This window comes from Siphateles boraxobius, unplaced genomic scaffold (genome assembly GCF_051911475.1).
Source record: "Siphateles boraxobius isolate OS27281-9 unplaced genomic scaffold, OSU_SipBor_1 35, whole genome shotgun sequence".
NCBI lineage: Eukaryota > Metazoa > Chordata > Actinopteri > Cypriniformes > Leuciscidae > Siphateles > Siphateles boraxobius.
This window is the reverse complement of record NW_027508975.1, coordinates 16,192,605-16,220,031: the sequence shown is the minus strand read 5'-3', so window position 1 is coordinate 16,220,031 and position 27,427 is coordinate 16,192,605. Positions and strand designations below refer to the sequence as shown.

The 27,427-nt window shown below is 42.4% G+C and overlaps 1 protein-coding gene and 1 long non-coding RNA gene across 2 annotated transcripts in view; one reads left to right on the top strand and one right to left on the bottom strand.

The window, feature by feature from the left end:
- Window positions 1-26,805, bottom strand: part of mc5ra (melanocortin 5a receptor) — a 46,035-nt gene extending 19,230 nt beyond the window's left edge. The window contains exon 1 of the mRNA XM_077196659.1: window positions 26,683-26,805. The gene's annotated coding sequence lies outside the window, so the exon portion shown is untranslated. The remainder of the gene's footprint in view (window positions 1-26,682) is intronic.
- Window positions 10,676-11,591, top strand: LOC143702609 (uncharacterized). Its single transcript, XR_013190468.1, has 3 exons — window positions 10,676-10,807; window positions 10,894-10,980; window positions 11,058-11,591. It is a non-coding gene; the product is annotated as an uncharacterized LOC143702609 (long non-coding RNA).
- Window positions 26,806-27,427: the final 622 nt, after the last annotated feature.

The window sequence follows — 27,427 nt, the reverse complement described above, 5'->3', positions numbered from 1 at the left end:
AGCGGCTAGAAGGCGCTCAGTGTGACACAAGCACATACATAATCTAGATACGAACTCGTAGTTCAACTAGCATCATGCTGATAGTACATTGGAATGCAATGTCGGGACATGTAATGTGGACGGTGAGGCCCAGCCTGCCGCCGCACAAATATCCTCGATCGGTATCCCGCTATACCATGCCCAGGAAGAAGCTACACTCCTGGTGGAGTGTGCTTTGACTCCCCAGGGGCATTGAAGTCCCTTAGCTTCATAAGCCAGTGCTATAGCCTCAACTATCCAGTGAGAGATTCTCTGCTTTGAAACGGCGGAACCTTTCGTACGGCAGCCAAAGCATACAAACAGTTGTTCTGTCTGTCTGAATAGGGCAGAACGCTCCAAATACACTCTGAGAGCCCTAACGGGGCAGAGTAGATTAGCGTCGTGTTCGTCTGCTGGAGACGACAGCGCAGTTAGGGAGATAACCTGTGCTCTGAAGGGAGTGGTTAGCACTTTAGGAATATACCCGTGTTTCGGTCTAAGGATGACCCTGCAGTCGTTAGGTCCGAATTCTAGGCAGGCAGCGCTTGTCGAAAGCGCGTGCAGGTCGCCCACTCTCTTGACCAAGGCGAGTGCCAGCAAGAGCGCAGTCTTAAGCGAGAGCTGTTTAAGGTGCACGGTTCGGAGTGGTTCGAACGGGGGCCCTTTAAGAGCGTCTAGGACAGTAGCTAGGTCCCAGATCGGCACTGAGGGCGTGAAGGATTCATCCTCCTAGCGCCCCTTAGGAAACGAATAATTAGGTCGTTTCTTCCAAATGGACGTTCCATTACAGGGTCGTGTGACGCTGTGATGGCCGCCACATATACTTTGAGCGTGGAGGGGGTGCGGCCCGCCTCCAGAAGCCCTTGTAGAAAAGTGAGTACGTTCGTAATCTCGCATGTTTCAGGGTTCAGGCCCTTGGCATTACACCAGTCACTGAACACTTTCCATTTCTGAGCATATAAGCGTCTCGTGGAGGGCGCCCGAGCCTCAGCAATGGTTTTTAGTGCTCCGCTCGTGAGGTTCCTGAGAACCCGTTGAGGGGCCATGCATGAAGGGCCCACAGATCGGGGCGGGGATGAAATATCATCCCGCTGGCCTGACTGAGGAGGTCTGGCCTCAGTGGAATCGGCCTTGGTGCAGATTGCATTTGCATCAGATCTGGAAACCATGTTTGGTTCTTCCAGAGTGGGGCTATCAGAAGCACTGCGTTTTGCTCCTCTCTGACCCGACTGATGACCTGTGGCAGCATCGCGATCGGGGGAAAGGCATATAAGGGGCGGCTCGGCCAGCTCTGGGCGAGTGCGTCCGTGCTTTTCGTGAAGAAAAGAGAGCAGTGCGCGTTCTCCTTGGAGGCGAAGAGGTCGATCTCCACTTTGCCAAAGGTTTTCCATAACCACTGAATCGTCAGCGGGTTGAGAGCCCATCCTCCTGGGAGAATCTTGTCTCTGGATTGCATGTCTGCCCCCTGGTTCAGGGCGCCTGGCACATGCGCTGCTCTCAGCGAGCGCAAGTTGTGCTGGGACCATAAAATGAGTCTCCTGGCCATTGAATGCATGGAGCTCGACCTGAGTCCACCCTGGCGATTTATGTACGACACTACCGTCATGTTGTCCGTTCGGACCAGGACGTGTTCGTTTTTAGATGTGGAAGCAGGGCTCTGAGAGCCAAAGCGACCGCTTTCATCTCCAGACAGTTTATGTGTAGGCGCTTTTCCGGGTTTGACCAAAAGCCGGAGACAGGCCTGCCCTCGTAAAGGGCCCCCAAACCTATTTTGGAGGCATCTGTCGTTATCATCTTTCTCCTTGTGTTCACACCCAGACTCACGCCTGACTGGTACCAGTCGGCGGCTTTCCAGTGCGTCAGGGCTTTTATACAGCCGTGGTTCGCTCTGATTAAAAGGTGGCCTGAACGCCACGCGTGAGTAGGGACGCGGCTCTTGAGCCAGCGTTGGAGAGGGCGCATATGCAACAATCCTAGCTGGAGTACGGCCGATGCTGAGGCCATGAGACCGAGCATCCTCTGAAACCGCTTGACGGGGGCGCGCGCGCCCGCCCTGAATGATGTTGCAAGGCGCCGGATGGTGAGCGCGCGCTCTGATGAGAGACGCGCTGTCATTTGCATCGAGTCTAGAACTATTCCCAGGAAAGAAATCCTCTGGCTGGGAGATAGTATGCTTTTTGCAAAATTGATACTTAGACCCAGGCATTCTAAATGGCTGATAATCCAAGATCTGTGTGTTATTAACTGACTCTCTGATTGTGCTAGGACCAGCCAATCGTCGAGATAATTCAGTATTCGCACTCCCCTTCTCAGGGGGGAAAGTGCTGCATCCATACATTTCGTGAATTACGGGGAGCCAGGGACAGGCCGAACGGAAGTACTGTGTACTGGTAAGACTGTCCCTCGAAAGCGAATCTCAGAAACGGCCTGTGATGAGGCGCTATTGGAATGTGAAAGTAAGCATCTTTCAGATCCACTGAGAGAAACCAATCTCCTGGGCGTACTTGCGCGAGGATATGCTTGGTTGTTAACATTCTGAACGAGCGAATCATTAGTGCTTTGTTCAGGTGTCTGAGATCTAGGATGGGGCGGAGACCGCCATCCTTTTTCGGGACGAGAAAATAGCGGCTGTAAAAACCTTCCTCGCTCATAGAGGGGGGAACAGTTTCCACGGCGCCCTTTTCTATTAGTTTGCGCACCTCGGTGCGTAGAACATGTGAACACTCCTTTCTCACTTTCGTCTCGACCACAGTCGTAAAACGTGGTGGTCTGCGAGCGAACTGGAGCGAGTATCCGTGCTTTACTATATCCAATACCCATTTCGGCATATCTGGAATGTTTTCCCATGCCGCTGCGTGTACAGATATGGGCTGAATACAGGCTAGGGGCGGGCCGCTGTGACGTAGGGACCCGGCCAGCGAATCGCCTGAGCTCGTAGCTCTCAGAAGCGCGGGCGCGCGCTGAGCAGCTGAGTGAATGGGCGCGTGTGTGATTACAACAGCGCGCGCTGTGTCTGTAAAACTCGCAGCCTGAGCTGGGGTTGTGTTTGACACTGTAAGGACAGTGTTTATGAGTGGGGGTGCATAAACAGTGGTAGGCACACTCGTCACTTTTATAATGTTTCCCGCTTTTACTGGGGGTGAATTTATAACTGTGTGAACAGTGCTTGTGTGTAGTGGTGCGTACATGACCGTAGGCACGTGATCTACATTCATGGGGCGCGCAGCCTGAGCTGGGAATGAATTTGGCACTGTTTTGACAGTATCTGGGAATGCACACTTTGTGGACATGTGAACCCTTAGTGACACAGGCAGAAAAATACTATTTTTGTGTTTTCTGTGCGTCGCCGTAAAAACGGCGTTTGTTTGCAGGTGAGCGAGCTCTTTGACTGGCCCATTATCTGCTTATGGACATATCCAGCCGCCTGTAAGGGGACTGGGTAATGTTTGAGCTTTTGCAGAGAGAGTGGTCCGGCTTTTGCGAGACACGCACTCTCTCTTCTCATTCCTGTGGCTAGGACGGCTTTCGAGGCTCAGGGTTCAGCACAATCTTGGGCCGAGGACCCCGTCGCTCAGACGGCGGCTTGCGGTTGTGAGAGCGCGAGCGGCGTCGAGTGTCAGCCTGTGACGCGGGCTGAGAGGCGGTGGGAGCTGTTCTAGCCTGCTGCGGCTGTAGCGTTCTCTGTCTGCTCTGCGATGAGCTGGAGCGCTTGGGCAGGAAATGGCGCATAGCTTGTGAAGCGTTCTGGGCCTCAGTGAAGCGTTCGGCGAAACCCTTAACCGCCGGTCCAAACAGCCCGCTGGTGGAGATAGGCGCGTCGAGAAATGGGGCCTTATCCACGTCCTTCATCTCCGTCAGAGTAAACCACAGATGGCGCTCGAGAACAGTCAAATTAGCCATGGCACGGCCAATAGACTGGGCGGTGGCCTTCGTGGCTCGCAGAGCTATATCAGTTGCGCTGCGTAGGTCCCTGAAGGCTTCGGGTTCGGGGCCAGACTCGTCCATAGAGCGGAGAAGTTTGGCTTGGAACACTTGAAGTACCGCCATTGAGTGAAGCGCTGATGCAGCTTGGCCGGCGGCGGCGTAGGCGCGACCGGCGAGAGCAGAAGTAGTGCGGCAGGGCTTCGAGGGGTGGGAAGCTTTGGCTTTCCATCCGGTGGTGGAGGGCGGGCAGAGATGATTGGCCACGGCCTCCTCGAGGGGCGGTGTTCCCTCGTAGCCCCTTTCCTTCGCGCCGTCCACAGAGGAGAGCGAAGAAGAAAAAGAAGGCTTTAAGAGCGTCGACGGGGCGGGGTCGAGAGTGGAGCCCGGCCAGTCGTCCGATGCAGCGTCGATGGACAAGCTGTCATCTATTCCCCCATCGTCCTCGGACGCACCGAAAGTCACAAGGCCCACCGCTCTGCTAGAGGGGTGTAGGTCCGGCTGGGTGAACTGAACCGGTGGTGGGGAAGGCAAGAACGGCGGTGAAGCACACGGAGACTGGCTCGGCGTGACGTCACTGAGCTCCGGTTCAGGAAGCCTCTGTGAGCGGCGCTTTTTCTTAGTGCGCGGCTCAAACAGAGGGGTGGCGGCGATGGGCTCGCTCACGGCGAAAGCGGCGAGGCGAGCCCGCAGTGCGGAGAGACCCAGGTCATCACATTCCGGGCATCCGCCCTTGGTCAAAGCAGCTTCTGCGTGGTCCCGGCCCAGGCAGCGAGCGCAGATGATGTGACGATCCCCGTCCGGGAGAAGGTCTCTGCACGACGCGCAGGAAGGCATTTGAAACAACGCCTCAGAAAATTTGCTCTTCTACAAGTGTCGCGGGGCGAACAGATGTAAAGATACTTGCGTGTGTGGCACGCCGGATGGCTCAGTAGGATGGCGTTCGAAGGCGGCTGAAGGTGCCGACGTCCTCGTAGCAATCCCGCTGGTATGCTTTTCGACGGCGGCGAAGGCTTCAATAATCCGGAGGATCCAGCGAAGAAGGTGTTCGCTGAAGGAGATTAAATCTAAAGAGCTCTCATGACGGGGCGCCCAATAAATAGCTCTTGGCCACGCCCATCTTGGCGGGCTCTGACGCGCGCGGGCGCGAAGCGCGCTCATTGGTCGTGCATTCAGAGTCGCCCCGTCATTGGTTCGAGCAAGTTGCCGCAGCACAGCCAATGACCGAGCTTCCTTCGTTCATTGCTGTCAGCTGTGCAGCTGCAATGCGTTTTACATAAAGACTTCAGTATTCTAGAGAAAAGGAGTTTTCCCATAGCGTAAGCTACTTACGCAATAGGAGAGACCTCTCGAAAGGGAACGCAGTAAGGTCGTCAGGAATAAGGTGGATATGAGATTATGCAAAATTCATATATATAAAACACATAGACATATATGAAACATATATTTCAAAATATAGCAAAAATGGCCGTTTTCATGTAAGTGCCATATATTTTCCCGTATATGCACATAAATGTTAAATATATGTAAGACGCATATATGTATATGCATAGGCCTATATGTACACCATAACCATATGCCACAGCTTTAAAAATGCATCAGTATCACATTCATGTATCTTCACATACATTTATTAAATATGTTGGAAACAAATATGTATGTGACATATTTATACTTAAAGTTGTCCATATATGCGAGAAACCAACACTATACTGTAATATATGCAGATATATGGTATCATATATGGATGAACTGAAATATTTTCTTCACATGTTTGGACATATAAATGTTCATTTTGTCACAGTCCTCGTCTGCACCGCTCTGTCTTCGTCTGCACTACACTACCCAGAATCCTCCTTGTCTCCACACCTGAACTCACTCCCTCAATCACCCACCTGTTCATCGTCCTCATCATCTGTGTCACCTGTCCTCACCTTGTTATTGTTAATTTGTATCTGTATTTAGTCTATTTCTGTTCAGTTAGTCTTGGTTGGTTCTTGTCTATGTTATGCTGTTGTGTTACCTACCTGCTATAGCTCTGAGTACTTGTTAAATAAACACTTTGGATTTGAACCTTCAGCCTTCCTCGTCATCTTATACCTGCACAAAACACGGACACATATATGTTGCAGGCATATATTGTGTTCTCAGATAAGTCAAATACATGTATAGATATATGTCATGCTATTTAAAATATAAGTACATATATGGACAAAAATTACATTTTTGTATGGGATGTTGTTTTTAGTTATTATCTTACAGAGGAAGACAAAAACTCTAAAACTCGAAGAGATCTCAACATCACACACTGCTCAGATTTTTCTCCTTAGCTAGAGAAACTGGTGGTCTCACATTTATCTCTAAAGATTCAGAAGAAACCTCAACATCACAACACACTGAGCTCATATGTATGCTCTTAAAAGTATAGCCTATCTAAATCTATTTACCATTAAAACATTAGGCTAAATAAATACATTCCACTTTAGAAAAGAGAATTGTGTAGCTTTATTTATTTATGTATTTATTACATCAATTGTAAAAGAAATTCTAACAATCACTAATGCAACAAGGTCTGCTAAACAAGGATGAGTCCTCTGGATTACTCACTTAATGGAAATCAATTAATATATAATAGAAAAAAACTTATTGCAAGCTGTGCACCAGAATCAACAAGAGGGACAAACAATCTTGGTATGATACATGTCTTGCTGAAACTCTCATTTTAAATAAATAATGGCACCACTGTGCTGCATCAAAATGTAGAAAGTTCCTATTTTTATATACTACCACTTCAGAAGCGGTTTCTGTGCTGCTTTTATGTTGTTAAGACAACATTAGCTTGAACACAGGTGTATGCAGTTAATTGTTTATTGCACTACATGTAGGTTAAGTATTAGACTTTGATTATTAGACACACAATATTAAAACAGTAAATAAAACTTGGAAATAGAAAAATTGAAGGACAACTTAAATGTTCAAATATTAAATAACTTTAAAATAGTTTTAGTATTTTCTGCATATCATAGTTTGAGAACCACTGTTTTAAACATAAATAACTAATTAAAACCAAAAGTTAAAATCCAAAAAGCTAATTTGCACAACAACTTAATGCACTTAAAAAAGAAAAACACCACGGAAAGAAGGTGAATGTGTAATGGAATTATTTAAATGGACGTGTAAAAATATTTTGCCCTAAACTTTGCCTTGCATCCTGGTGAGAATTTTAAAATAGTAGAGGGTTTCGGGCTCCTCATTAAAAAGGAGTGTTTTGACAGCAAACATATATTCTATTCACTCCTGATCTCCCCCCTTTGCTCTCTCTCTCTCTCTCTCTCTCTCTCTCTCTCTCTCTCTCTCTCTCTCTCTCTCTCTCTCTCTCTCTCTCTCTCTCTCTCTCTCTCTCTCTCAATTTTAGATTTCAAATGAGCTTTATTAGCATGACTGTGTATCACAATGTTACCAAAGCATTAACATATTATATATAAATAATAAAACAAACTTATAAGTATAGATAATGCCATATGTAGCATTGTAAAAAAAAAAAATACAATCCATCTTAAAAAAAATGAATAAATAAAGCTGGTCTCCCTAGAGAGTTAACTGTCTCTGACATTGTGAATGGCTAACACATATTTTCCAGCTAGTGCAGCTGTACTATCATCATCTCCAAGAAAGGCCTTTTATCAGTATCGCTAAGTTCAATGAATGATGAAATCAACCTCTCTCTCTCTCTCTCTCTCTCTCTCTCTCTCTCTCTCTCTCTCTCTCTCTCTCTCTCTCTCTCTCTCTCTCTCTCTCTCTCTCTCTCTCTCTCTCTCTCTCTCTCTCTCTCTCTCTCTCTCTATGTTATCTATTATGTTATATTCTTTAGCAATTGAGCCTTTGTTAAATCAAATAAGGTGTAAACTTCAAAGTGTAATTTTGCCAGAATGTAGGAATAAATTCATCCTGTCGGCATATGCAGATGATGTGACTATGTGTATCAATGGACAAAGTGATATTCAGGCTTTGTTAAATTTGTTGAAAGCTTTTAAAAAAATATCTTCTGCTAATATAAACTGGGGAAAAAGTGAAGCTTTATTAATAGGGGATTGGAAACATAATAAACCAAAACTTCCTATGGGTCAGGGTGGGGAAAAATTGGTTTTAAATATTTAGGAGTTTTTATTGGAGATGAAGTAGTTACACAAAAAAATTGGGAGGGTATAATTGAGAAAGTTAAAGGTCGACTTGGGAAATGGAAATGGCTGATTCCAAAAATGTCATTTAGAGGGCGAGTTTTAATTGCTAATAATTTGGTGGCTTCTTCGCTGTGGCACAAGTTTGCTTGTCTAGAACCCCCGTTAACTTTGTTAACAAAACTACAGGCACTGCTTGTGGACTTTTTTTGGGATAAGCTGCATTGGGTCCCGCAAAGTGTCTTATTTCAGTCCAAAGAAGAAGGTGGTCAGGGACTGATACATCTACAAAGTAGAATAGCTGCTTTTAGATTACAATTTTTGCAAAGACTTTTAACTGCCTCAGATGTTTTTAATTGGAATGCTGTAGCAAGATTGATTTTGAATAGGTTGGGTAATTTTAATTTGGGCGGGACAATTTTTTTGATGGATCCACTGAAATTAAGTTTTCCTACATTACCTGTTTTTTATAAGAATGTTTTCAAAGTGTGGAATCTTTTTACTTTTCAAAAAGTGGAGGGCTCAAAATCTCTTTACTGGTTATTAGAAGAACCTTTAATCCATAGTAAGCGTTTGGACTTAACGAACAATTTTTTCCTTCCCGGACTAAACAAAGCACTTATTGACAACAAAATAATGACTCTTGGCCGTTTGCTGGAAGTAGCTAGACTTGATTTTAAAAACAAGGAAGCAACATCTCGACGTCTTGGAATCAGTTCTACTCGTGTTATAGGTCAACTTCTTCAGAAATGGGAATCTGCTTTAAGTGATCAAGAGAGACTTTTGTTATTGGATTATAAAAACGAATTGTGTAATCCAGACTCGGAAGATTGTTTTCCAGGTTTGAGGTTTGCTCTTAAATTGGATGGGTGCTCTGGTTGTTATTTTGAACAAGCTGATTCTTTAAGTGTTGATTTTTTTTCCTGTGACAGAAAGCTTTTGTATAAATATTGTGTAATTGTTTTTAACAAGGTAAAGTTAAATAATAGGATAGATACACCTTGGCGTGGTTTTTTCAAGTTGAATGAAGACAAAAAAACAGAATGGAGAGTTTTTTTACAAACCGCCATTGACCAAAAAGACAGGAGATCTACAGTGGAGAATTGTTCATGGTGTTATTGCAGTCAATGCTTTTACTTCTGTTTTAAATCCTGAAAGCACTGATAAGTGTCCTTTTTGTGATGACAGAGAAACTATTTTTTATGCTTTTTTAAACTGCTATAGACTCGAACCATTGTTTGCTGTTCTAAAAGATGTTTTTAAAAAATGCAATGAGGTATTCTCACAAGAGATTTTTATTTTAGGATGTAAATATGTCTTAAAGAAAAAGGTTGTGTGTCAACTGCTTAATTTTGTGGTGGGACAAGCAAAAATGGCCATCTATTTGAGCAGGAGAAAAAAAATTGAACAGGATGTAGTACAAAACATTGTTGTATTGTTTTTTAACTTGGTACAATCTAGAATCTTAATTGATTTTTATTATTATAAATGTATTGGTGATTTGCTTTCCTTTGAAAATATTTGGAGCTGTAATGATGCTTTATGTGCTATTTTTGAAGATGAATTAATTTTCACACTTTATTGATTTATATTAAGGTTTGTTTTTGCTGTTTTTTTTTTCATTTTGGAGGCTATGTAATTGTAACAAGATGAATTTTTGTAAATAAAAGCTTTGTGAATTCTCAAAAAATCTTCTCTCTCTCTCTCTCTCTTTCTCTCTCACTCTCTCTCTCTCTCTCTCTCTCTCTCTCTCTCTCTATTAATTAAGATCATTATTAGTTCCAATGAATGGAAAATATTTAATTAATTCACACAAACATTCTTTTGCAGGGATCCAATTGGTTTGTTCTGCTCTATGTATGAAATACATCTAAATCATGGAGGGGGCCTCTGAGCCTCTGTGATGCCACACAAAGACTGCAATTGATCAGCCAGTATTGTACAATTTCTCAATGCAATGAATGAAATTCAGAGACAGATTCCTTTTAGTATTTCATGGCCTGTTCTCAAGGATAAACATTAACCTTCTTCTAAGAAAGCTTGTAATACACGTTTCTTCTGACAACGGCAGAGATCGCACTGTCTGCAATGCGCTGGAGGATGAGTCACTAGCTGGAGAACACTGATACGACCTCCAAAGTAGACAAACACTGATGTTTTTTTCATGCAAAACTTGAATGATGTGTGGTTAAAGAAGCATCCTCTGGGTCACTTCTGTTGTGGTAAACCCGCGCTGGATCAGCCCAATGAGAATCGTCTGACCAGCGGGTGAAGGGCTCGCGTGTTACTGTTTTTTCTCGCGGCAAAGTATTTTTGATTAAATTCAATACATTTTCTCATATGTATTAACTCGTTATTTCATCTGACTCCTTAAATGAAAAAGGTTTTAATGATATCCGTGTGTAGCAGGGTGACTGAATCCTCTTAGGAGGATATCATTCACCTGTGCTTAATTTATTAAGCCCCCTCCCCTTTCTTGTTATATAAGGGATGTGTAGTGGCCACTTGGTATGCGTCTTGGTATCGCCCTTGTGACGTCATCCGTGGTCGCTGCAGGTATGTGATTTGTGTGGAGTGAACTCGTGTTTCTCGTACTATGCAGGCGGGTGATGTGAATTTCTCTCATTGTCAGGCTTAGACTGTAAGATGGTCTTTCCATCTGCTGTGTGCTGGCTGCTCACTCCTCACAGGTATTTATAGCCCTTGGCTTATAACAATGCGCATTTGACCACGGTTGGCTATTTATGATTTGTTTTGTCCTCAGTGGCATTGATAGCACGTCACTTACATGGTCCTGACTGAGCCACTGTATTGCAATATGGTGTGCGACTACGAAGCGGTTTGTGTGCAGGATCATCCCGTGGTATGTAGGATTATAGTTTGTATATTGGTAATGTGTTTTTTTCTTTAATCTAAATACAGTTTCTTTATGCTCTGCAGGTCTCCCCTGCATAACGGAGGGTCTCTTGGGCTATTTGTTGGAATTGAGCATCAACAATGAATTGTGATCACGTATAATTACGACTGCGTCGCTGTTTTGCCTCAACCTTCATCACGATAGCAACCATTAAGCTACTGTGATTCTTGTTTACGTTACTATTTGAGGATTGTGCACACCATTGCGGGTTGGCTGGCCGTTTCTTCTGGCCGCCACCTATTGAATTCCATCGGTTTACACTTTGAAATCAGCATCTTGTGTGTATCGTTTGAGTACCGTATGGTCTTATGTTTGATTTTTTTTGTTTTTGTTATTTATGTTTATTCTGTGTCTCATGTCTGAGCACTGCAAACCCGAGTGAACTTGGTTTATTCTAAATTGTTCACTTGCTTTTGTTATATTTTGAGTCTTACTTCCGTGCTAAGGGGTAAATTCTTGGATTGTATTTCCCTGTTTTGTGTGTTTCTCATTTTTGTGTGTGTCTTTGTTACAGGAGCTGGGGGTTTCTGGAGGGTGAAGGCGAAACTGCCACTTGTGTTGTGTGTCATTTTCCAATTTGGCAGCTGGCCAGGACCTCGAGATACCTCTCCTGTTGGTTAAATTGCTTTCTTTAAATTGAGTGTATTTACTGTGTGTATGAGTAGATGCAGATTGCTGGTGTGCATTATTATTATTATTATATGGTCAATGCAGGAGTTTCACTTTGAGGTTTTAGCTATAGAGGGAATGCATTAACGTCACTTTCCCGCCGGAACACGCCCCCTCAGCCGGACTGAGTGGCAGAAGAGCTGCTGCGTGACTGGATTTAATAGGGGAAACTGCGAAAACGCAAGTAAAACAAACGATTATCAGTTTAAACTAAAGATTGGACTCAATATAGTGTTCCTTACAACTTACTAAAGATCCAGTGAACCATTGATATTATCATGCAGCCAGGAATCGTGTTTCCTGACATTTATATGTGCCTGATTTCGAAACCAGGGAAATACATACAGCAAATTTGCCTGTGAATGCTTTATATAAATACAAAATAGGCAGGTCTAAATCCAGGTGATCACTTATCAATGTTATATATATCATCATATCGTCTAGAGACTTAAAACTTGTATCATTTTTTGTCAGTGTTTATTTAAAAATGTCAAATTATACAGAATATACAGTGGTAAATATTTGATTGATGAGTTGTCACTGCAATATATAACAATACAATATATAGAGAATGATTTTACCACTAAATTCAGCATATTGACACAAAAATGATAACTGCAAATCCACCTTTCGCTGCCTGGAGTCCAGTTGTTTCTATGAATTGCAGCGATCTATTTGCTTCTCTGTTCTGTAGCTTTAGGTAGTCTGTAAAAATATTCCTCATATTTCTTGTCAAATCTAGTTGTACAGTCAGTCTCAAAGCTCTTTCCCGTTTTAGACGCGTTTTGTGTGTTTTTCCGCAGCATTCACACTGAAAACCAATGCTGCCGCTCAGTCTTTTTGCCACTTGTGGGCGTAACTGCAGTCACTGCGGCCAACGGTGACGTCACATGCATTCCCTCTATTCATTAGTCAATATTGACAAACATAATAAACTTTTCTACTTTTATACAACCCATGTCTTCTCACCCACTCATTCAAAACGAACCTGTGTGCCCTTAGGGCTATTATTTCCCCGGTTGTCCGGGGTGGCGTAGTCGATCTTATATAATCATTGCTGGCCTCTTTCTTTTTAAGAGTGTGGTAAACACACCTCTCTAATAGCTCGCAACGCTACACGTGCATCATTAAATGTGAGCAAATGTTTGACTATTCATTTTAACTCTGTCAAAGTCAGTTAGAATAATCAAATGTAACAATTTATGTCAGGTAAATGTATCATAACAAATTCATAATCAGTTCAAAGATAATCAATACAAAACTTCAGATGCTCTTGAATATAGAAGAAAAATGTTAACCCGACATTTAAGAAATACATGAAGCTGAGAGTTTCGGCAACTCTCAGCCTCACGGGCTGATCTGAGGTAAAGAAAAGGCCCTGATCTTTTTGCTGCATTACATTATATAGCCAGAACTCATTTCAAATGTAAACATGAGTTCACAGTGGAAATTCACCTTAATCACTGTCCCAGACTTACTGGGGCAGAAGTTGATTTACATTGAACCATTTGCTTAACAGTGGAAATTTGCATTGAGTTAACACCTTCTGACCATTTGTCTGTAAGACACACCCTTCTGTGCGCAAGATATTTCTAAACTATTAAGAACTTTATTACCTTTTGGTTTACTTCTTTGGGAATGAGACATTTGTACCAGTCGCACTGAGACATTTCAAATGATACTAAAATGTATAAAACTGCATGATAATTGATCACATTAAAACCATAAATATTTTGGATGAATTTCAGATGATTTCAACATGAGGAAAAAAAGTGGGGGGAGAATGGGGGGTCAAGGTAGAAGATGTAGATTAGAATTATGGCACGGACGAAGGACTCCTATTTAGCACAGGAATACCAAGGTACACTGGGGAGCATCCCATAGCTTAGAGGAAATATGCAATTATTGCCAACCCAGAGGGGGGGGGACTTAGAGAATACACATATGACCCGGAGGGATGCATATGGAGAACACTGGGGGTGTCCAGCCGCAGGTGGAATATTTCAACCCCAGGGGTGGCAAGGTGGCTTGCCAAGGGAAAGAGACATGCTCAGAGAGGCTTACAGTGGAAATTCACATGTGGGGGTCGCTCAGAGGAGGGACCATGCACACGGGAGGCACCTAGCCAACGTGCAGGCAATAGACACTGGCGCCGACGTCAGGAGTGCTGGAGGAACTCAGGGCTTTCGGAGAAGCTCACCTGAGGAGAAATCGCACGTATCCAGTCTGTGGAGTGGAATGGCGAGCAAGCGAAGACACCTGAGCGGGTCCAGTACTAGCTGGTTGAAGCGAGTACATTAGAGGACACTGGCTCCACTCAGAGATTGTAGAATCTGGCGAATGTGTTAGGTGTCGCCCAGCCTGCAGCTCTGCCGATGTCTGTTAGCGAGGTGCTATGCGCTAGAGCCCAAGAGGATGCCACACTCCGGGTGGAGTGGGCCGTCACACCAAGGGGGCACGGTAGACCTTGCTGCTGGTATGCCAAAGCAATGGCGTCCACTATCCAGTGAGACAACCTTTGCTTGGAGAGAGCCTTTCCCTTCAGCTTCCCACCATAACAGACAAAGAGCTGGTCTGAGGTCCTGAAACACTGCGTTCTGTCTACATAGGCGCGGAGAGCGCGTACTGGACAGAGCAGTGCAAAGGCTGGGTCTGCCTCCTCCAGGGGCAGCGCTTGCAGGTTCACCACCTGGTCCCGGAAGGGAGTGGTAGGAACCTTGGGCACATATCCAGGCCGGGGTCTCAGGATCAGGTGAGAGTAAGCAGGCCCGAATTCCAGGCACGCTTCGTCAACAGAGAATGCGTGCAGGTCCCCTACCCTCTTGATGGAGGCCAGTGCAACCAGGAGCGCTGTCTTCATAGACAGGAATTTAAGCTCGACTGATTGCAGGGGCTCAAATGGAGCACTCTTCAGGGCAGTTAGAACCACTGAGAGGTCCCAAGAGGGAACGAGAGGAGGGCAAGGCGGATTTAGTCTCCTCGCTCCTCTCAGGAACCTGATGACCAGGTCGTGCTTCCCCACCGACTTACCTTCGATGAGGTCATGGTGTGCGGCAATGGCGGCAACATAGACCTTCAGGGTGGAGGGAGACAGCCTTTGCTCCAACCCCTGTTGAAGGAAGGAAAGCACAACACTGATCGAGCATCTCCGGGGGTCTTCTCGGTGAGAAGAGCACCAGCTGACGAAGAGGTTCCACTTCAACGCATAGACGTGTCTCGTGGACGACGCCCTAGTGGAAGTGATGGTAGCCACCACCGCTGGTGGTAGGGTACTCAAACCTGCCTCGTCCCATCCAAGAGCCACACGTGGAGGTTCCAGAGATCGGGACGAGGGTGCCATAGGGTGCCCCGTCCCTGAGAAAGAAGGTTCTTCCTCAGAGGGATCGGCCAGGGAGGTGCTGTCGCGAGGAGTACTAGTTCGGGGAACCAGGTCCGGTTGGGCCAGTAAGGGGCAACCAGAATGACCTGCTCCTCGTCCTCCCTGACCTTGCGCAAGGTCTGCGCAAGAAGGCTCACTGGGGGAAACGCATACTTGCGGCCCTGCGGCCAGCTGTGCGCCAGAGCATCCGTGCCGAGCGTGCCCTCGGTCAGGGAATAAAACTGGGCGCAATGGGTCGAGTCGTGAGAGGCAAACAGATCTATCTGTGCGTCCCCGAACTGATCGGACTAGTACGTGTTGACCCCTGAGCAACGCCCGGAAGCGGTGCAGGGCAAGGCGTACTGCCAGCAACTCGAGGCAATAGACATGCCATACTGCTCAACACTACATGTGAGAATCACTGAGCTTCAGGAGCAACCTTGCTCAACACCTAAGTGTGAAGAAATTCACTGAACTTCAGGAGCATTTCTGCTCAACACCTGTTGTGATAATTCTCACTGAATTTTTCAGGCTCATTTCTGCTCAACATGAGAGTGTGACAGCATGTCCATTGCGCATGGTGCCCCAGCCCGTGAAGGCATCTGTTGAGACAACAACATGCCGGGAAGCTCGTTCCAGGGGCACTCGGACCCGTAGAAAACTGAGGTTCGACCACGGGGTGAGTACTGTCGGCAGGTCGGAGTAACTAGTACTCGGAGGGTGCCGTGTTGCCATGCCCACCTCGGGACTCGGTCGCGAAGCCAAAGGTGAAGCGGTCTCATATGAAGCAATCTGAGCGGCGTACCGCGGCTGCAGATGCCATATGCCCCAGGAGCCTCTGAAAAAACTTCAGTGGAACCGCACTCTTGCGCTTGATAGTCTCAGGCAAATCAGCAATGGCTGAGTGGAGAAGGCGACCAAGTCCATACCGAGAAAAGAGCTCCTCTGCATGGGGGAAAAGTTTACTCCTTTTCCAGTTGACCCGAAGGCCCAGACGAGCTAGGTGCCGGAGCACTGGGTCCCTGTATTCACCAACCTGGTCTCAGGAGTGAGCTAAGACAGCCAGTCACTGAGATAGTTCAGGATGCGAACCCCGTGTTCCCATGGAGGAACAAGGGCTGCCTCAACAACCTTGTGAAAGTGCAAGGAGACAGGGACTAGTCCGAATGGGAGAACAGGGTACTGATATGCGCGCGCCCTGACAGCAAACCGTAGGTATGGTCTGAGTCGAAGGAGAACGGAGACATAAAAGTAGGCGTCCTTCAGGTCGATCGCTGCAAACCAATCCTGTGGTCGCACACATCCAGAAATGCGTTTGGCCAGGAGCATCTTGAACGGCAGCCTGTGAAGGGAGCGGTTCAGATGCGTAGGTCCAGGATTGGCCGTAACCCACCAGACTTCTCCGGGACAATGAGGTAGGGGCTGTAATCCCGGACCTCATTTCGGCTGGATGGACAGTCTCAATCGCACCCTTCGCCAGTAGGGTAGCAACCTCCGCTCTCATGATAGGGGCATAGCCATCTACCAAAGTGGAGCGGACTCCCCTGAAGCTCTAGGCAGGCTCCCAACTGTGCCAGCGGCGTCAAGAACCACAGACGTCCCCCCGGTGGTGCAGCGAAGCGGAATGACCGGCCCAATGGTGTCTGTGTCCTCAGTGTGCTTCCCGGCGCAATCCTATGCACCCGTCCAAAGCCTGTAGTTCTTTTCGTCTACACTAATCTGTGGCGAAATCCTATAGTGCCACAGGACAGGCAGCCGCCTCACTGCATCCCATGAAACGCGGGTTAAGCGGCACTTTTGAGATGGGCTGCTCAGAGATGAGACTCAGTTCTTTCCAGGAGTTGGTAGCAGGGCCACTCCTTTCCCCGGTGGAGGGCTGGGGAAGAATCCTTATTCAGAAAGAGCTGACTCTATCGTCTCTGAGCATACAGAGTTCTCGGACGACACAGAGCGCCGCCCACAAGCCGAGCTCTCCTCGTCCCCCTCTGTCCCAGAGGCGGTTGACACGGCGTGCCGTCAACGGACCGCTTCGCCCCTGTCCCCCTCTGTCGCCAGACCCCTGACAGAGCAGGCCCCCGTGGAATGCTGGTCCTTCCCTGGCCTCCTCTGTCAGGGTGCGGTTTTGACTTTGCCCCCACACCGGGCCGCTATGCACACCAGAGGGTGGCAGCTGTGACGAGTCGTCATTTCCAGAAGAATCAAGCCCACCTAGTGATGCTGCTACAGACAAAGCATCATCCTCTGTAGCTTCAAATGAAAACACACGGGCCACCCGAGGGTAGACTCGTGGAACCATCAGTTCGCTAGCGGGCACCGTCATTAAAGAGGAGGGCTGGGGTCACGGACACAGAGTTGGCGCCTTTTTCCAGACCAACACCCTCAGGTCACCCTGGCCACCAGCCGAAGATCTCGACCTATATATGACGCGATGATCACGTTCCCAGCGAGAACATGAGTCACCCACGAGCGCTGTTCAAGCATGATCAAAGCCCAAACACACTAGACAGCGCTCGTGCCCATCAGAGTCCGATACCAGTCCGCTGCAACCAGAAATGCACGGGCGAGCCATCTTTAAAAAGACGTGCCGCGTGCAAGCTCTTTTATGAGAGGAGAAAAAAACTCTGCGATGTTGAAGCGCACAGGGAGACACACACACACACTGGCAGATCACTGCACAGATCAGCAGGCACTGTGAGCTCGCTGTAGATCGCCGTCACACCAACACCGGAGAGAGCAGCTCGTCTCGTAGAGCGAAGTCAGAGATGACCGTGGAGTGAAGAAATACTCTTGGCTCCGAAGCGAAAACATAGCTGCATGTTGCCGGCTTCCTCCTTTTAAACCCACGAGGTGGGGCTGAGTTACGCTATGCAAATTCCGCAGACCCATGGCATTTCTTTGCCATTGGCTCGTTTTGTAATACTCGAAGTCGATAGGTGTTCTAAGCGAAACCCCATTCGTCGTCATCCGACGTAACTCGGAGTGACAACGAAAGGGAACACACCCTTCCCTTCATTGCTCCAACATCCAAAATGCACGAACAATGAATGCATAGCTGGTGCATTTATAGCTGAAGCGAAGCAAAACAATGAACATACAGTACACAACAGTATACACGCAGGAGTTTGTTGTTAGTCACCAGCACAGCTCCAGACAAACAATGAATGTCCTGTTACAAGCTACAGCGTATCTTAGCAAAACTAATGTCACTCACATATGGAACAGAAACAACACAACCTCAGCATGCATTTTAGGCTTTCCCGGTTAGGTCTCCAGTGCTGGAAAACTTTACTAATATTAATGCGGATCCTAAAGCTCTTGCTGATCATAACCTTTCTTTTTCCTGTGATATTTTGACCTTTCTCTTTTGTAATATCTCTCTGTCTTTCTACCGTCTTTCTCCAAACCTACTTCTTGCCCACTCTCTCTCCTCCTCCATCATGTGTATACTCCCCCTACAGATGATTGGCTAAAATTGTGTGTTGTGGTTCTCAGTCCGATCCACTTTCAACAGGGTTTCTCAGAAATTGCTTCCTGCTCCTGCTTAAAAGTATATTTTAAAAAAGCTGTACCTGCAGATAATGAAATAATACCTCTTAAAGGTATAGTTCACCCAAAAATGAAAATTCTGTCATCATTTACTCACCCTGAAGCTGTTCTAAACCTGGATGTAACATTACATTATCCCGCTTATTACACGGCTACTCGCCACATAAGTAAATAATTAGACATGAAATACTGATCTGAGATCTCATCTCTTTAAATGCAAAGCTTCCACTGAGAGAGCAGTTGCTAGCAAGCGGCAAGTTCAAACTAGACAGACATTTAAGAGATATGGTACAGTCATACCATTTATTTCACGCCATTTCGACACATAAATAATTATGGGGATAAGAGATATTGATCTGAGATGAAACTGTTTTAAAATTTTACCTGTCTCTTATATTATAATCCAACAGTGAACAAAACAATAGTCACGAAATGGCAACAGCTGCGTTTACATGAAATAAGAGCTCTCTCGTCAAGTCAGCAATACCGGATGACAGAATTAAATAACTGTAAAGAAAATATTGATTTGACTGAGTTTTAATATTTTATTAGCTCACCAAACAAGGAAAACCCGTTTCTAGCAAGCATATAGCACTGCTGACTTCAGTAACCCGGATGAGCCTGCGTTGTCTGTTTTCAGTGGTTGTTACAGGGGAATAACGCTGGATGGCTCGATTGACCAATCAGAATCAAGCATTGCATAAGTTGTGTATTAAACAGCCATATCGTGTGATATTGCTCATTTATTTATTTGTATTCCTATAAATACTAATAAAAAAATCTTACATATAAATACTAAATAATAATGTAAATCTAAAAATATAATAAATTTAAATATAATAATCATAAATGTAACTGTTTATTTTAAATGTGAGTTTAAATATTTCATCTAATATAATAAGATTTTGGCAACATGAAAATTTTGGGATGGTTCACCTTATAATTATAATTCACAAGCACAAAGATAAAAGTGAATGTGTGAGAATGATTTTAGATTGATAACTTTATCAGTTTCACCTTGAATTAACCTCAATGCACATGAATGTGTCATATGAGAAGCTATAATAACCGTTCTGTGCGTCATCGGTTTCAGATCATCATGTTATGAAAGCACAGAGATCTCCTCACATTTAATGCCTCATTCTTGTGGTGTGCTGGTGCCATAAACACTAGGCTTGTTTAAGATCAATGTTTGTTTGTTTGTTAGATGAAGTGTTAGAATATTTCATAATGAATGTATTTACTTTTTGTTGTCTTTTGTTGTTGATAACCATAAAGGCAGCTTCCTTACTAAAGAGAGCTTCAAAATGTCCTGGTGTGACACTTCATGATTAAAAGATGATGGGAACACATAGTTCTCCTCCAATATAATAACGCTGATACCACGTTTCTGAGTGGTTGGATAATGAACCGATGTCTTGTTTCTTTACACAATCCTGAACCCCTCTGTTTTTGCTGTTGAATACAGAAAGGGAAAAGGCAGACATATATAATGGATGGATCACAGAGACATGTGCTACAGAAAGTCTTAAGAACAAGCATGAAAAAACATGGTAATCAAGGTACATTTCTATTCAAAACACTTTAAGGTGTGCTCATGAGGCGCACTTGAATTTAAAGTAACATGCCACAGGAATGGACAAATAGCTGCTGTTATGCATAGTAAAACACAGAAACATTCAAGAGACTATTTTCACTAAACTGTTCTCTGCAAACTTCATTTCAGAGCTGGGCCACAACATCTGAAAAGACTGATGTCATGTCTGTTCTAGATTATGGTTAATGTTCATGTTTTGTGATTCCGTGTTCCCCTCATGTGATCTTGTCATGTGGTTCCTTTGGTTCATTGTTTTGATTGCTTTCAGGTGTGTCTCTTGTTTAATCATTAGTCCATGACGTGTGTATACTGTATATTGCCCTCTTTTTCTGTTGTGTCTAATTGTCTAGCTGTATTTGTGTCAACCTACTGTCAAGTCATTGTTTATTTTGGTATATGTTCTATCTATAGGATAATAACATGGATGTTCAATTAAACTATTAAAAAAAACAATCTGGACTGTATTTTCCAAACTAAAATGATAGTGTTATATTTAAATTTGCTCCACCTTTAAAAAATAAGACATTATAGAATATTGTTTTTAAAAAGAATACTTATTAAAGAAATATATATATATATATATATATATATATATATATATATATATATATATATATATATATATAGGCCTGACAAATTTTATTTATTTATTTATTTAATACTTTATAAGTGCAAACTTAACGTTATGTTTTTGGGCCCTTAATTGCAGTTAATTAAAAGTTTATTATAGTTCAAATTCATGCTAAATGCAATTAGCTGAATTTCAGAGTACTTTTCTGTTTCATATAGAATATAATTATTTAGTAGGCCTACATCTTTGTGTAATTTCATAATTAATTAATCTCTGGAATATGGTTAAAGTGTACTGCAAAATGTCTTTTTTATGGAAACTTGAATGTTATTTAATTAAATATATTTGTAATTACACATTTGTAATGATGAAGTTAAATCTTTATGAAAAGATTATTAAAACATAATGATTTAAAATGTACTTTGAAGTAAAAAAAAATATATTTGATGTTAATACAAAGTGCACTTTTTAAAAGTATACTTAAGGTACGTCTACGACTACATTCATCTGATTCTGGATAGATTTGAAAATGGCGATTTCATTTCAAAACACTCCCTGTCCACACTAGTGTTTTCTCAAAGTTGCTCTTATTGCACATGCAAAAAAACGTAATACAAGCTCACGAGATGATACAAAGAGATCAGGCATAATAAAGTTATTGCGCTATTCTTCTGGCACAAACATTTTATTAGCAAAATATCCAGGTTGCACTCAAAATCGTTTGTCTAAAATGCAATTTGTCATCATGTTTTGCCGCAGGACAGCAATTGCTAGTAAATTTTCTGCCATCTTTGCAGGAATGTAATATGTATGGAATTCCAAAGCTGCCAAAATAATAAATAAATATGTGAAGAAATATATATAAAAAAAGCATATATAAATATGTAAATAAATATACAAAGATACAAAAATAAATGAGTATTTATACTTTTATGTCCTTATTTATGTATAATGACATTTTATCACATTTATTTATTTTTTTATTTATAAATGTATTTCCATGTATTTATTTCTATGTATTTATGCATTCATGTCTACATTACACCAGCAGCCATATCACCCTGTAGCCCAAGATTGGTTGCCCACTAAAGCTAAGCAGGGCTGAGCATGGTTAGTACTTGGATGGGAGACCTCCTGAGAAAACCAGGTAGCTGCTGGAAGAGGTGTTAGTGAGGCCAGCATGGGGTGCTTACCCTGTGGTCTGTGTGGGTCCTAACGCCCCAGTAAAGTGACGGGGACACTATACTGTCAAAGAGCACCGTCCTTCGGATGAGACGTTAAACCGAGGTCCTGACTCTCTGTGGTCACAAAAAATCCCAGGATGTCTTTCGAAAGAGTAGGGGTGTAATCCCGTCATCCTGGCCCAATTTGCACACGGTGGCCTCTATCCATCATGGCCTCCTAATCATCCCAATATATATACTAATTGGCTTCATCATTGTCTCCTCTCCACCAATAAGCTGGTGTGTGATGGGTGTTCTGGCGCAATATGGCTGCGGTCGCATCATCCAGGTGGATGCAGCACATTGGTGGTGGTTGAGAAGATTCCCTCTTCTATGTAAAGTGTTTTAAGTGCAGAGAAAAGCGCTATATAAATGCATGGCGCTAGATGCGTGTTTCAACTGTGTTTACATGAGCACCTTTGGTTTGATTGAAACAGAATAAATACAATTGAGTATTTAGCCTAGATTTAGACGTGTGATTAATCAGTATCTAACATTTGAACTGTCACATGTTGTGCATGCAAAATAAGGAAACGCAAACATGAAATCTATTTGCAGTCGCGTTTCAAACGTATGGATCAATATGCTTGCATTGACTTCTCTCTGCATTCTGAGCTGATCTGCGAGTCTCATCAACAATAAATGCAAGATCTTAGCAGCCACACCCAGCGCATTTACTGTTTTATGTCATGTAGACTACAGAATAAAGAGTTTATATCGTCAACCAATATACATACATTTTGAGTGATATTAAATTATTTAAACCATGATATAAGATTTTGGCCATACATATTGCCCATCTCTAAGTCATTAATTCCCTGTGTGACTTGCAAGGGCATGTCTACAAAGCACAAACCTCTTGCGTTTCTATTGGTCACACCACAAGGTGTCACTGTGGCCTCAAAGCTACAGCACTGCCACTCTGAGCTTGATTGCTATGTCTGTGGTAAAACACGCCCCTCTTTACCATACAGACAAATACATGTATAAATAAATAAATGTATAAATAAATAGACGTAGAAATTAATAAATGTGGGAATAAATAAATGTTAAAATAGATAAATGTAGAAATAAATAAATGGAAATTTTATGTAAATAAATGTAGACATAAATAAATATATACATTAATAAATATAGAAATAAATAAATGTGGCAATAAATAAATGTGAAAAAAATGCAATTATACATAAGGAAATAAATGTATAAATGCTCTGTTATTTATTTATTTATTTCACATTTCTTTGTATATTTATTTACGTATTTATTTGGTTTTTGTTTGTTTGTTTGTTTACATTTCTTCTTATATTTATTAATGTATTTATTTATTCATCGATTTTGGCAGCTTTGGAATTCCATAAATGAAGGTTCTACAAAGGAACATTTATGAAAACACTATGAAAGTAAATAGCAGGGACAACAATGCCAGTATAACCAGAGATTTGTCAATCATAGACATAGAGCCATAAACATATGTATTCAAATATCTCCGTTTTCACACACTACAACATGAAAATTTATCCACCTGGGAGAACATTTTCAAAAAGCTCCGTCTTCATTGACAAAAACAGCGTCTCAGTGAGGACAGAAAGCCAAAACAGATAGAAAAAGGCTGTTTAATTGGCATGTTCCATTATGACAATTTAGATATCTCCTGGTCAATAATAGTAAAAATGTTTGTCATTATTGGCAAGACTTATCAAGACAAATAATGCATGTGCCTTTACAGAAACAGTACTTTCACAACTAAACAAATTCAGCATGGCAAAATGTGGGACAACTAGCCCCGGTCTCCTCTGTATATTGGTTTTGAAGGACAAAAAAAGATGCAATGTAACAAGTCATTGTTAATATTTACTGACTTGTAGTTTTTTAACATCTGTTGTCAAAAGATTTTACAATAGAGAAAATTAAATGCACTAATCCAACATTTATTTACTGAAATAATAGATAAAATAATAGATTTGCAGCAATGTGCTATATATTTGCGATTTGGTAACAAATTGAGCATCTCACAATTCTCCTAAAAATGTCAAGGACACAAATTCTGGCCATTTTTCTTACACAACACTGAGGGAACACAGAGTCTTTAAAAGTAGTGTGGTATTTATCAGCGTTCTGATGCAGTCATCGGTAGACTTTTGTGGGATCTGTGTTCATTCCCCTGGGCTCATTAAAGCAGGGAGTGTCTGAGCCAGGCCTGTGGATTTAAACCCCACGCCAAATAAACAACTTCAGCTATGTGTATGTGTATTGCTTTTTCTATTAAATAATCTCATAGGATCCTCTTGACCTTCAGTCAAGACTTATGTTCCTTGCTGTGGTTTTGTGTCCATGCACCACTGCAGTGGGCACACACACACAGAGAGAGAGAGAGAGAGAGAGAGAGAGAGAGAGAGAGAGAGAGAGAGAGAGAGAGAGAGAGAGAGAGAGAGAGAGAGAGTGGCATGATCCATGCACACACACACCCACGCAGCTCTGACTCAATCACAAACACGCTCTGCAATGCCTAACGCAGGATGTGTCTCAAAACCTATTGATCTGCCTACTTGCATTTTAGGCATCATTGGTGCTTTCCAAGTCAGTAAATTTCAAAATCTAAAATCTATTTATGCACTACTTATAAAGACAATACAATACAAAAAAATAAATAAACCCACCATAAATAGAACAGATATATACACAGAAACACACACACACACACAGCTGAACTGACTCAGATCGCACCTAGCCAAAAATGCTGTCTTTTAGCACTAAAAAATGCCAAGTGAGAGATCATTGTTTGTGTCAATATCAATATGAAAAAATTAGCCAATTCAGCAGTTCATATCAGCCCAGAATTCCCAGTGCAGCATTTTGCATGTAATTTTTGTACTGAAATATTTAGTAAAAATTATGGTTCCAGCACGTCACCTTTTACACTCAAAGTTTTTACAGTTGAGTATTTTACATTGCCATTTTTTTATAATTTAAGGAACTATATGGCTGTTATGGCTAAGTTACATTGTACAATGTTCGTTCGTAGCATCTGGCCGTAAATTGTTTTTTTAAAAACAATTAGGTAACGCATTATATTACACATCTTACATGTTACTACAGTCAAAACAGTAATATACATAATTAAGCAACTAACCCTAAACACTACTCTTAACCCTAACCCTATAGATGTCCATTAATACTTCTTAATTGTAAAATATTGCTTTATCAAGGACACATTGTACAAAATAAAGAGTTTATACCTAAGCCTATATAGGTCTAGTTTAACACTTAATTATTTTAAACTGAATGTCACATCACTGATTTACTCCCAAACAGAGATTTGAGCGATAATTGATTCAACTCATTCATTTAAAACAATTGTTTTGTTTAACTCGTGAATAGCTCGAAAATAACTCGATTTTGCTTTAATCATCAAATCCCACTGTGGTGGCAGTAGCGAGTGAATAACTAGCCTAATATTTAAATTATTCTAAACACCATGTACAATGCTACAGTTTGTACATGATGTGCAGGTACAATTAGATAGGACTATATCGCGATTCGTTTTCTGTTTTATCTGTATTGATAAGGTCTTTTGACAATTTACATGTTTTATTTGTGTATTTATCAATATCATTATAGCCTATAGTAGTAAGCTTTAACTGCGGACAATGTAGAAAAGTGAGTAGAACCAGACAAGAGTTGCATAATATACCAATCCTACTGTACTACTTCAGGCATATCTTAAAATGGAAGAAATAGTAAGAGTAACTAATTTCGAATTTAGCCACGGCAATAGATCCAGCGTTTCACCGTCTACAAAACGATAAAATTGAGTAAGTTGCGCATCGGACATGTTGCTTTAAGAATCCTGCTCGCTAGAGATAGCTATAATAATCCACAACCACGCCGTGATTTACTGAAGCAACAATTCAGTAAATTCCCTCAATTTTAGCAACACTATTCCCACTTAAATTCAAAAAACAACAAAGATATATGAAAACAATCCGGTTCATAAGCTTTACACAACATCATTAAACAAACAGCAGAATCCCATAAAATGCCAGTTTACTTCAATTACAGCATATTTTATGTAAGCTATAGGGCCTATATTAGTTACATTTTGGAGAGTTATCAGTTACAACAGTAAACTACATTAACAACATTCAACATTTACAACAACATGATAGCAGGGTTTCTTCTTATGATACATTTATAGGACATAATAATGTTTCAACGTTTGAAAAGTTACAAAATAGTCTTTCGTGTCATTAAATTACAGTAAACCATACGCGATGTAGAGTAAATCCTGATGAATTAACATGAATGAGATTTCAGCACTAGTTGGTGGACAGCGCCGAATTAATGATCGATCTGATCATTGTCACTTATTCAGTAAATTAATGGATTGTAGTATTAGAATAGTAGTAACCCCGTCATGAAAAATTCCATGCTTTACAAGCTAACTAAACATTAGGCTATTCAGCATCTACCAGCTGCTCTATTACGAGATGGTGGCGCCTTTAGGCTTTGACATTGTAGAAACAACGATTTAGCGAGTGAATATATTTAGCGCAGTGCAACGAATAAAAAATATATTCTATATTCGTCAGAATAATGTTGCATAAGTTTTGGTGGGACGTAGCGCACCTCAGACACATTTAGGCTAGATAGAAATGACAAAGCTGAAGTTCAGCAATTGACTCACATGTTTGGTGAAGGAGTTGTCTGTGCTGAATCTTATCACCACTAAGAATCTCAAAGATTGTCTGTTTATTTCAGTCCAGAGCCGTTTATTCGCGCTGGAGGAGGATATTTGAAGATCTCCATGAAGAACGAGGCTCTGCTGCATCAGATAAATATATAGGATCGGGTAACAGCGACAGCTCCACCTCCAAAGCTTCTGAAGCTCCTCTAGACCCCATACTATACCACGCTTAACACCAACCAGGATTCATTAAACACTGCAATGAAACTCAAATTCTGCGTTTTACATATTGTAAGACCAGAATACTTGCAACATAGAAAAACACACATCATCCAAACAGAGGTTTGACAGGTTTGAAGTTACCTGTGCATATGTATAATGCTACAAATGGTATATGTATATATATATATATATATATATATATATATATATATATATATATATATATATATTTAAAAATCCAGTTTTATCAGTCTATTATCAACACGTTTTTCTTATACCATTTGTAGCACCAAATTTAACTGCAAAGAATGATAAATAAAAATGTAATCCAAACAATTTTCGTTATTGCCAACATGTTGAATAAAAGAAAGCTGAAGAAGACTGCAGGGGATGCAAACAATTCGATCACTGAGAGATTAATGTGGAGTCAACAGAGAAAATGAATTCAAAATGGTAATCAATTTGTTTTGATAATTTAAAAGTAGACATATAGCTGGCAAAACGCAAAGGTCTGACTGCAGCA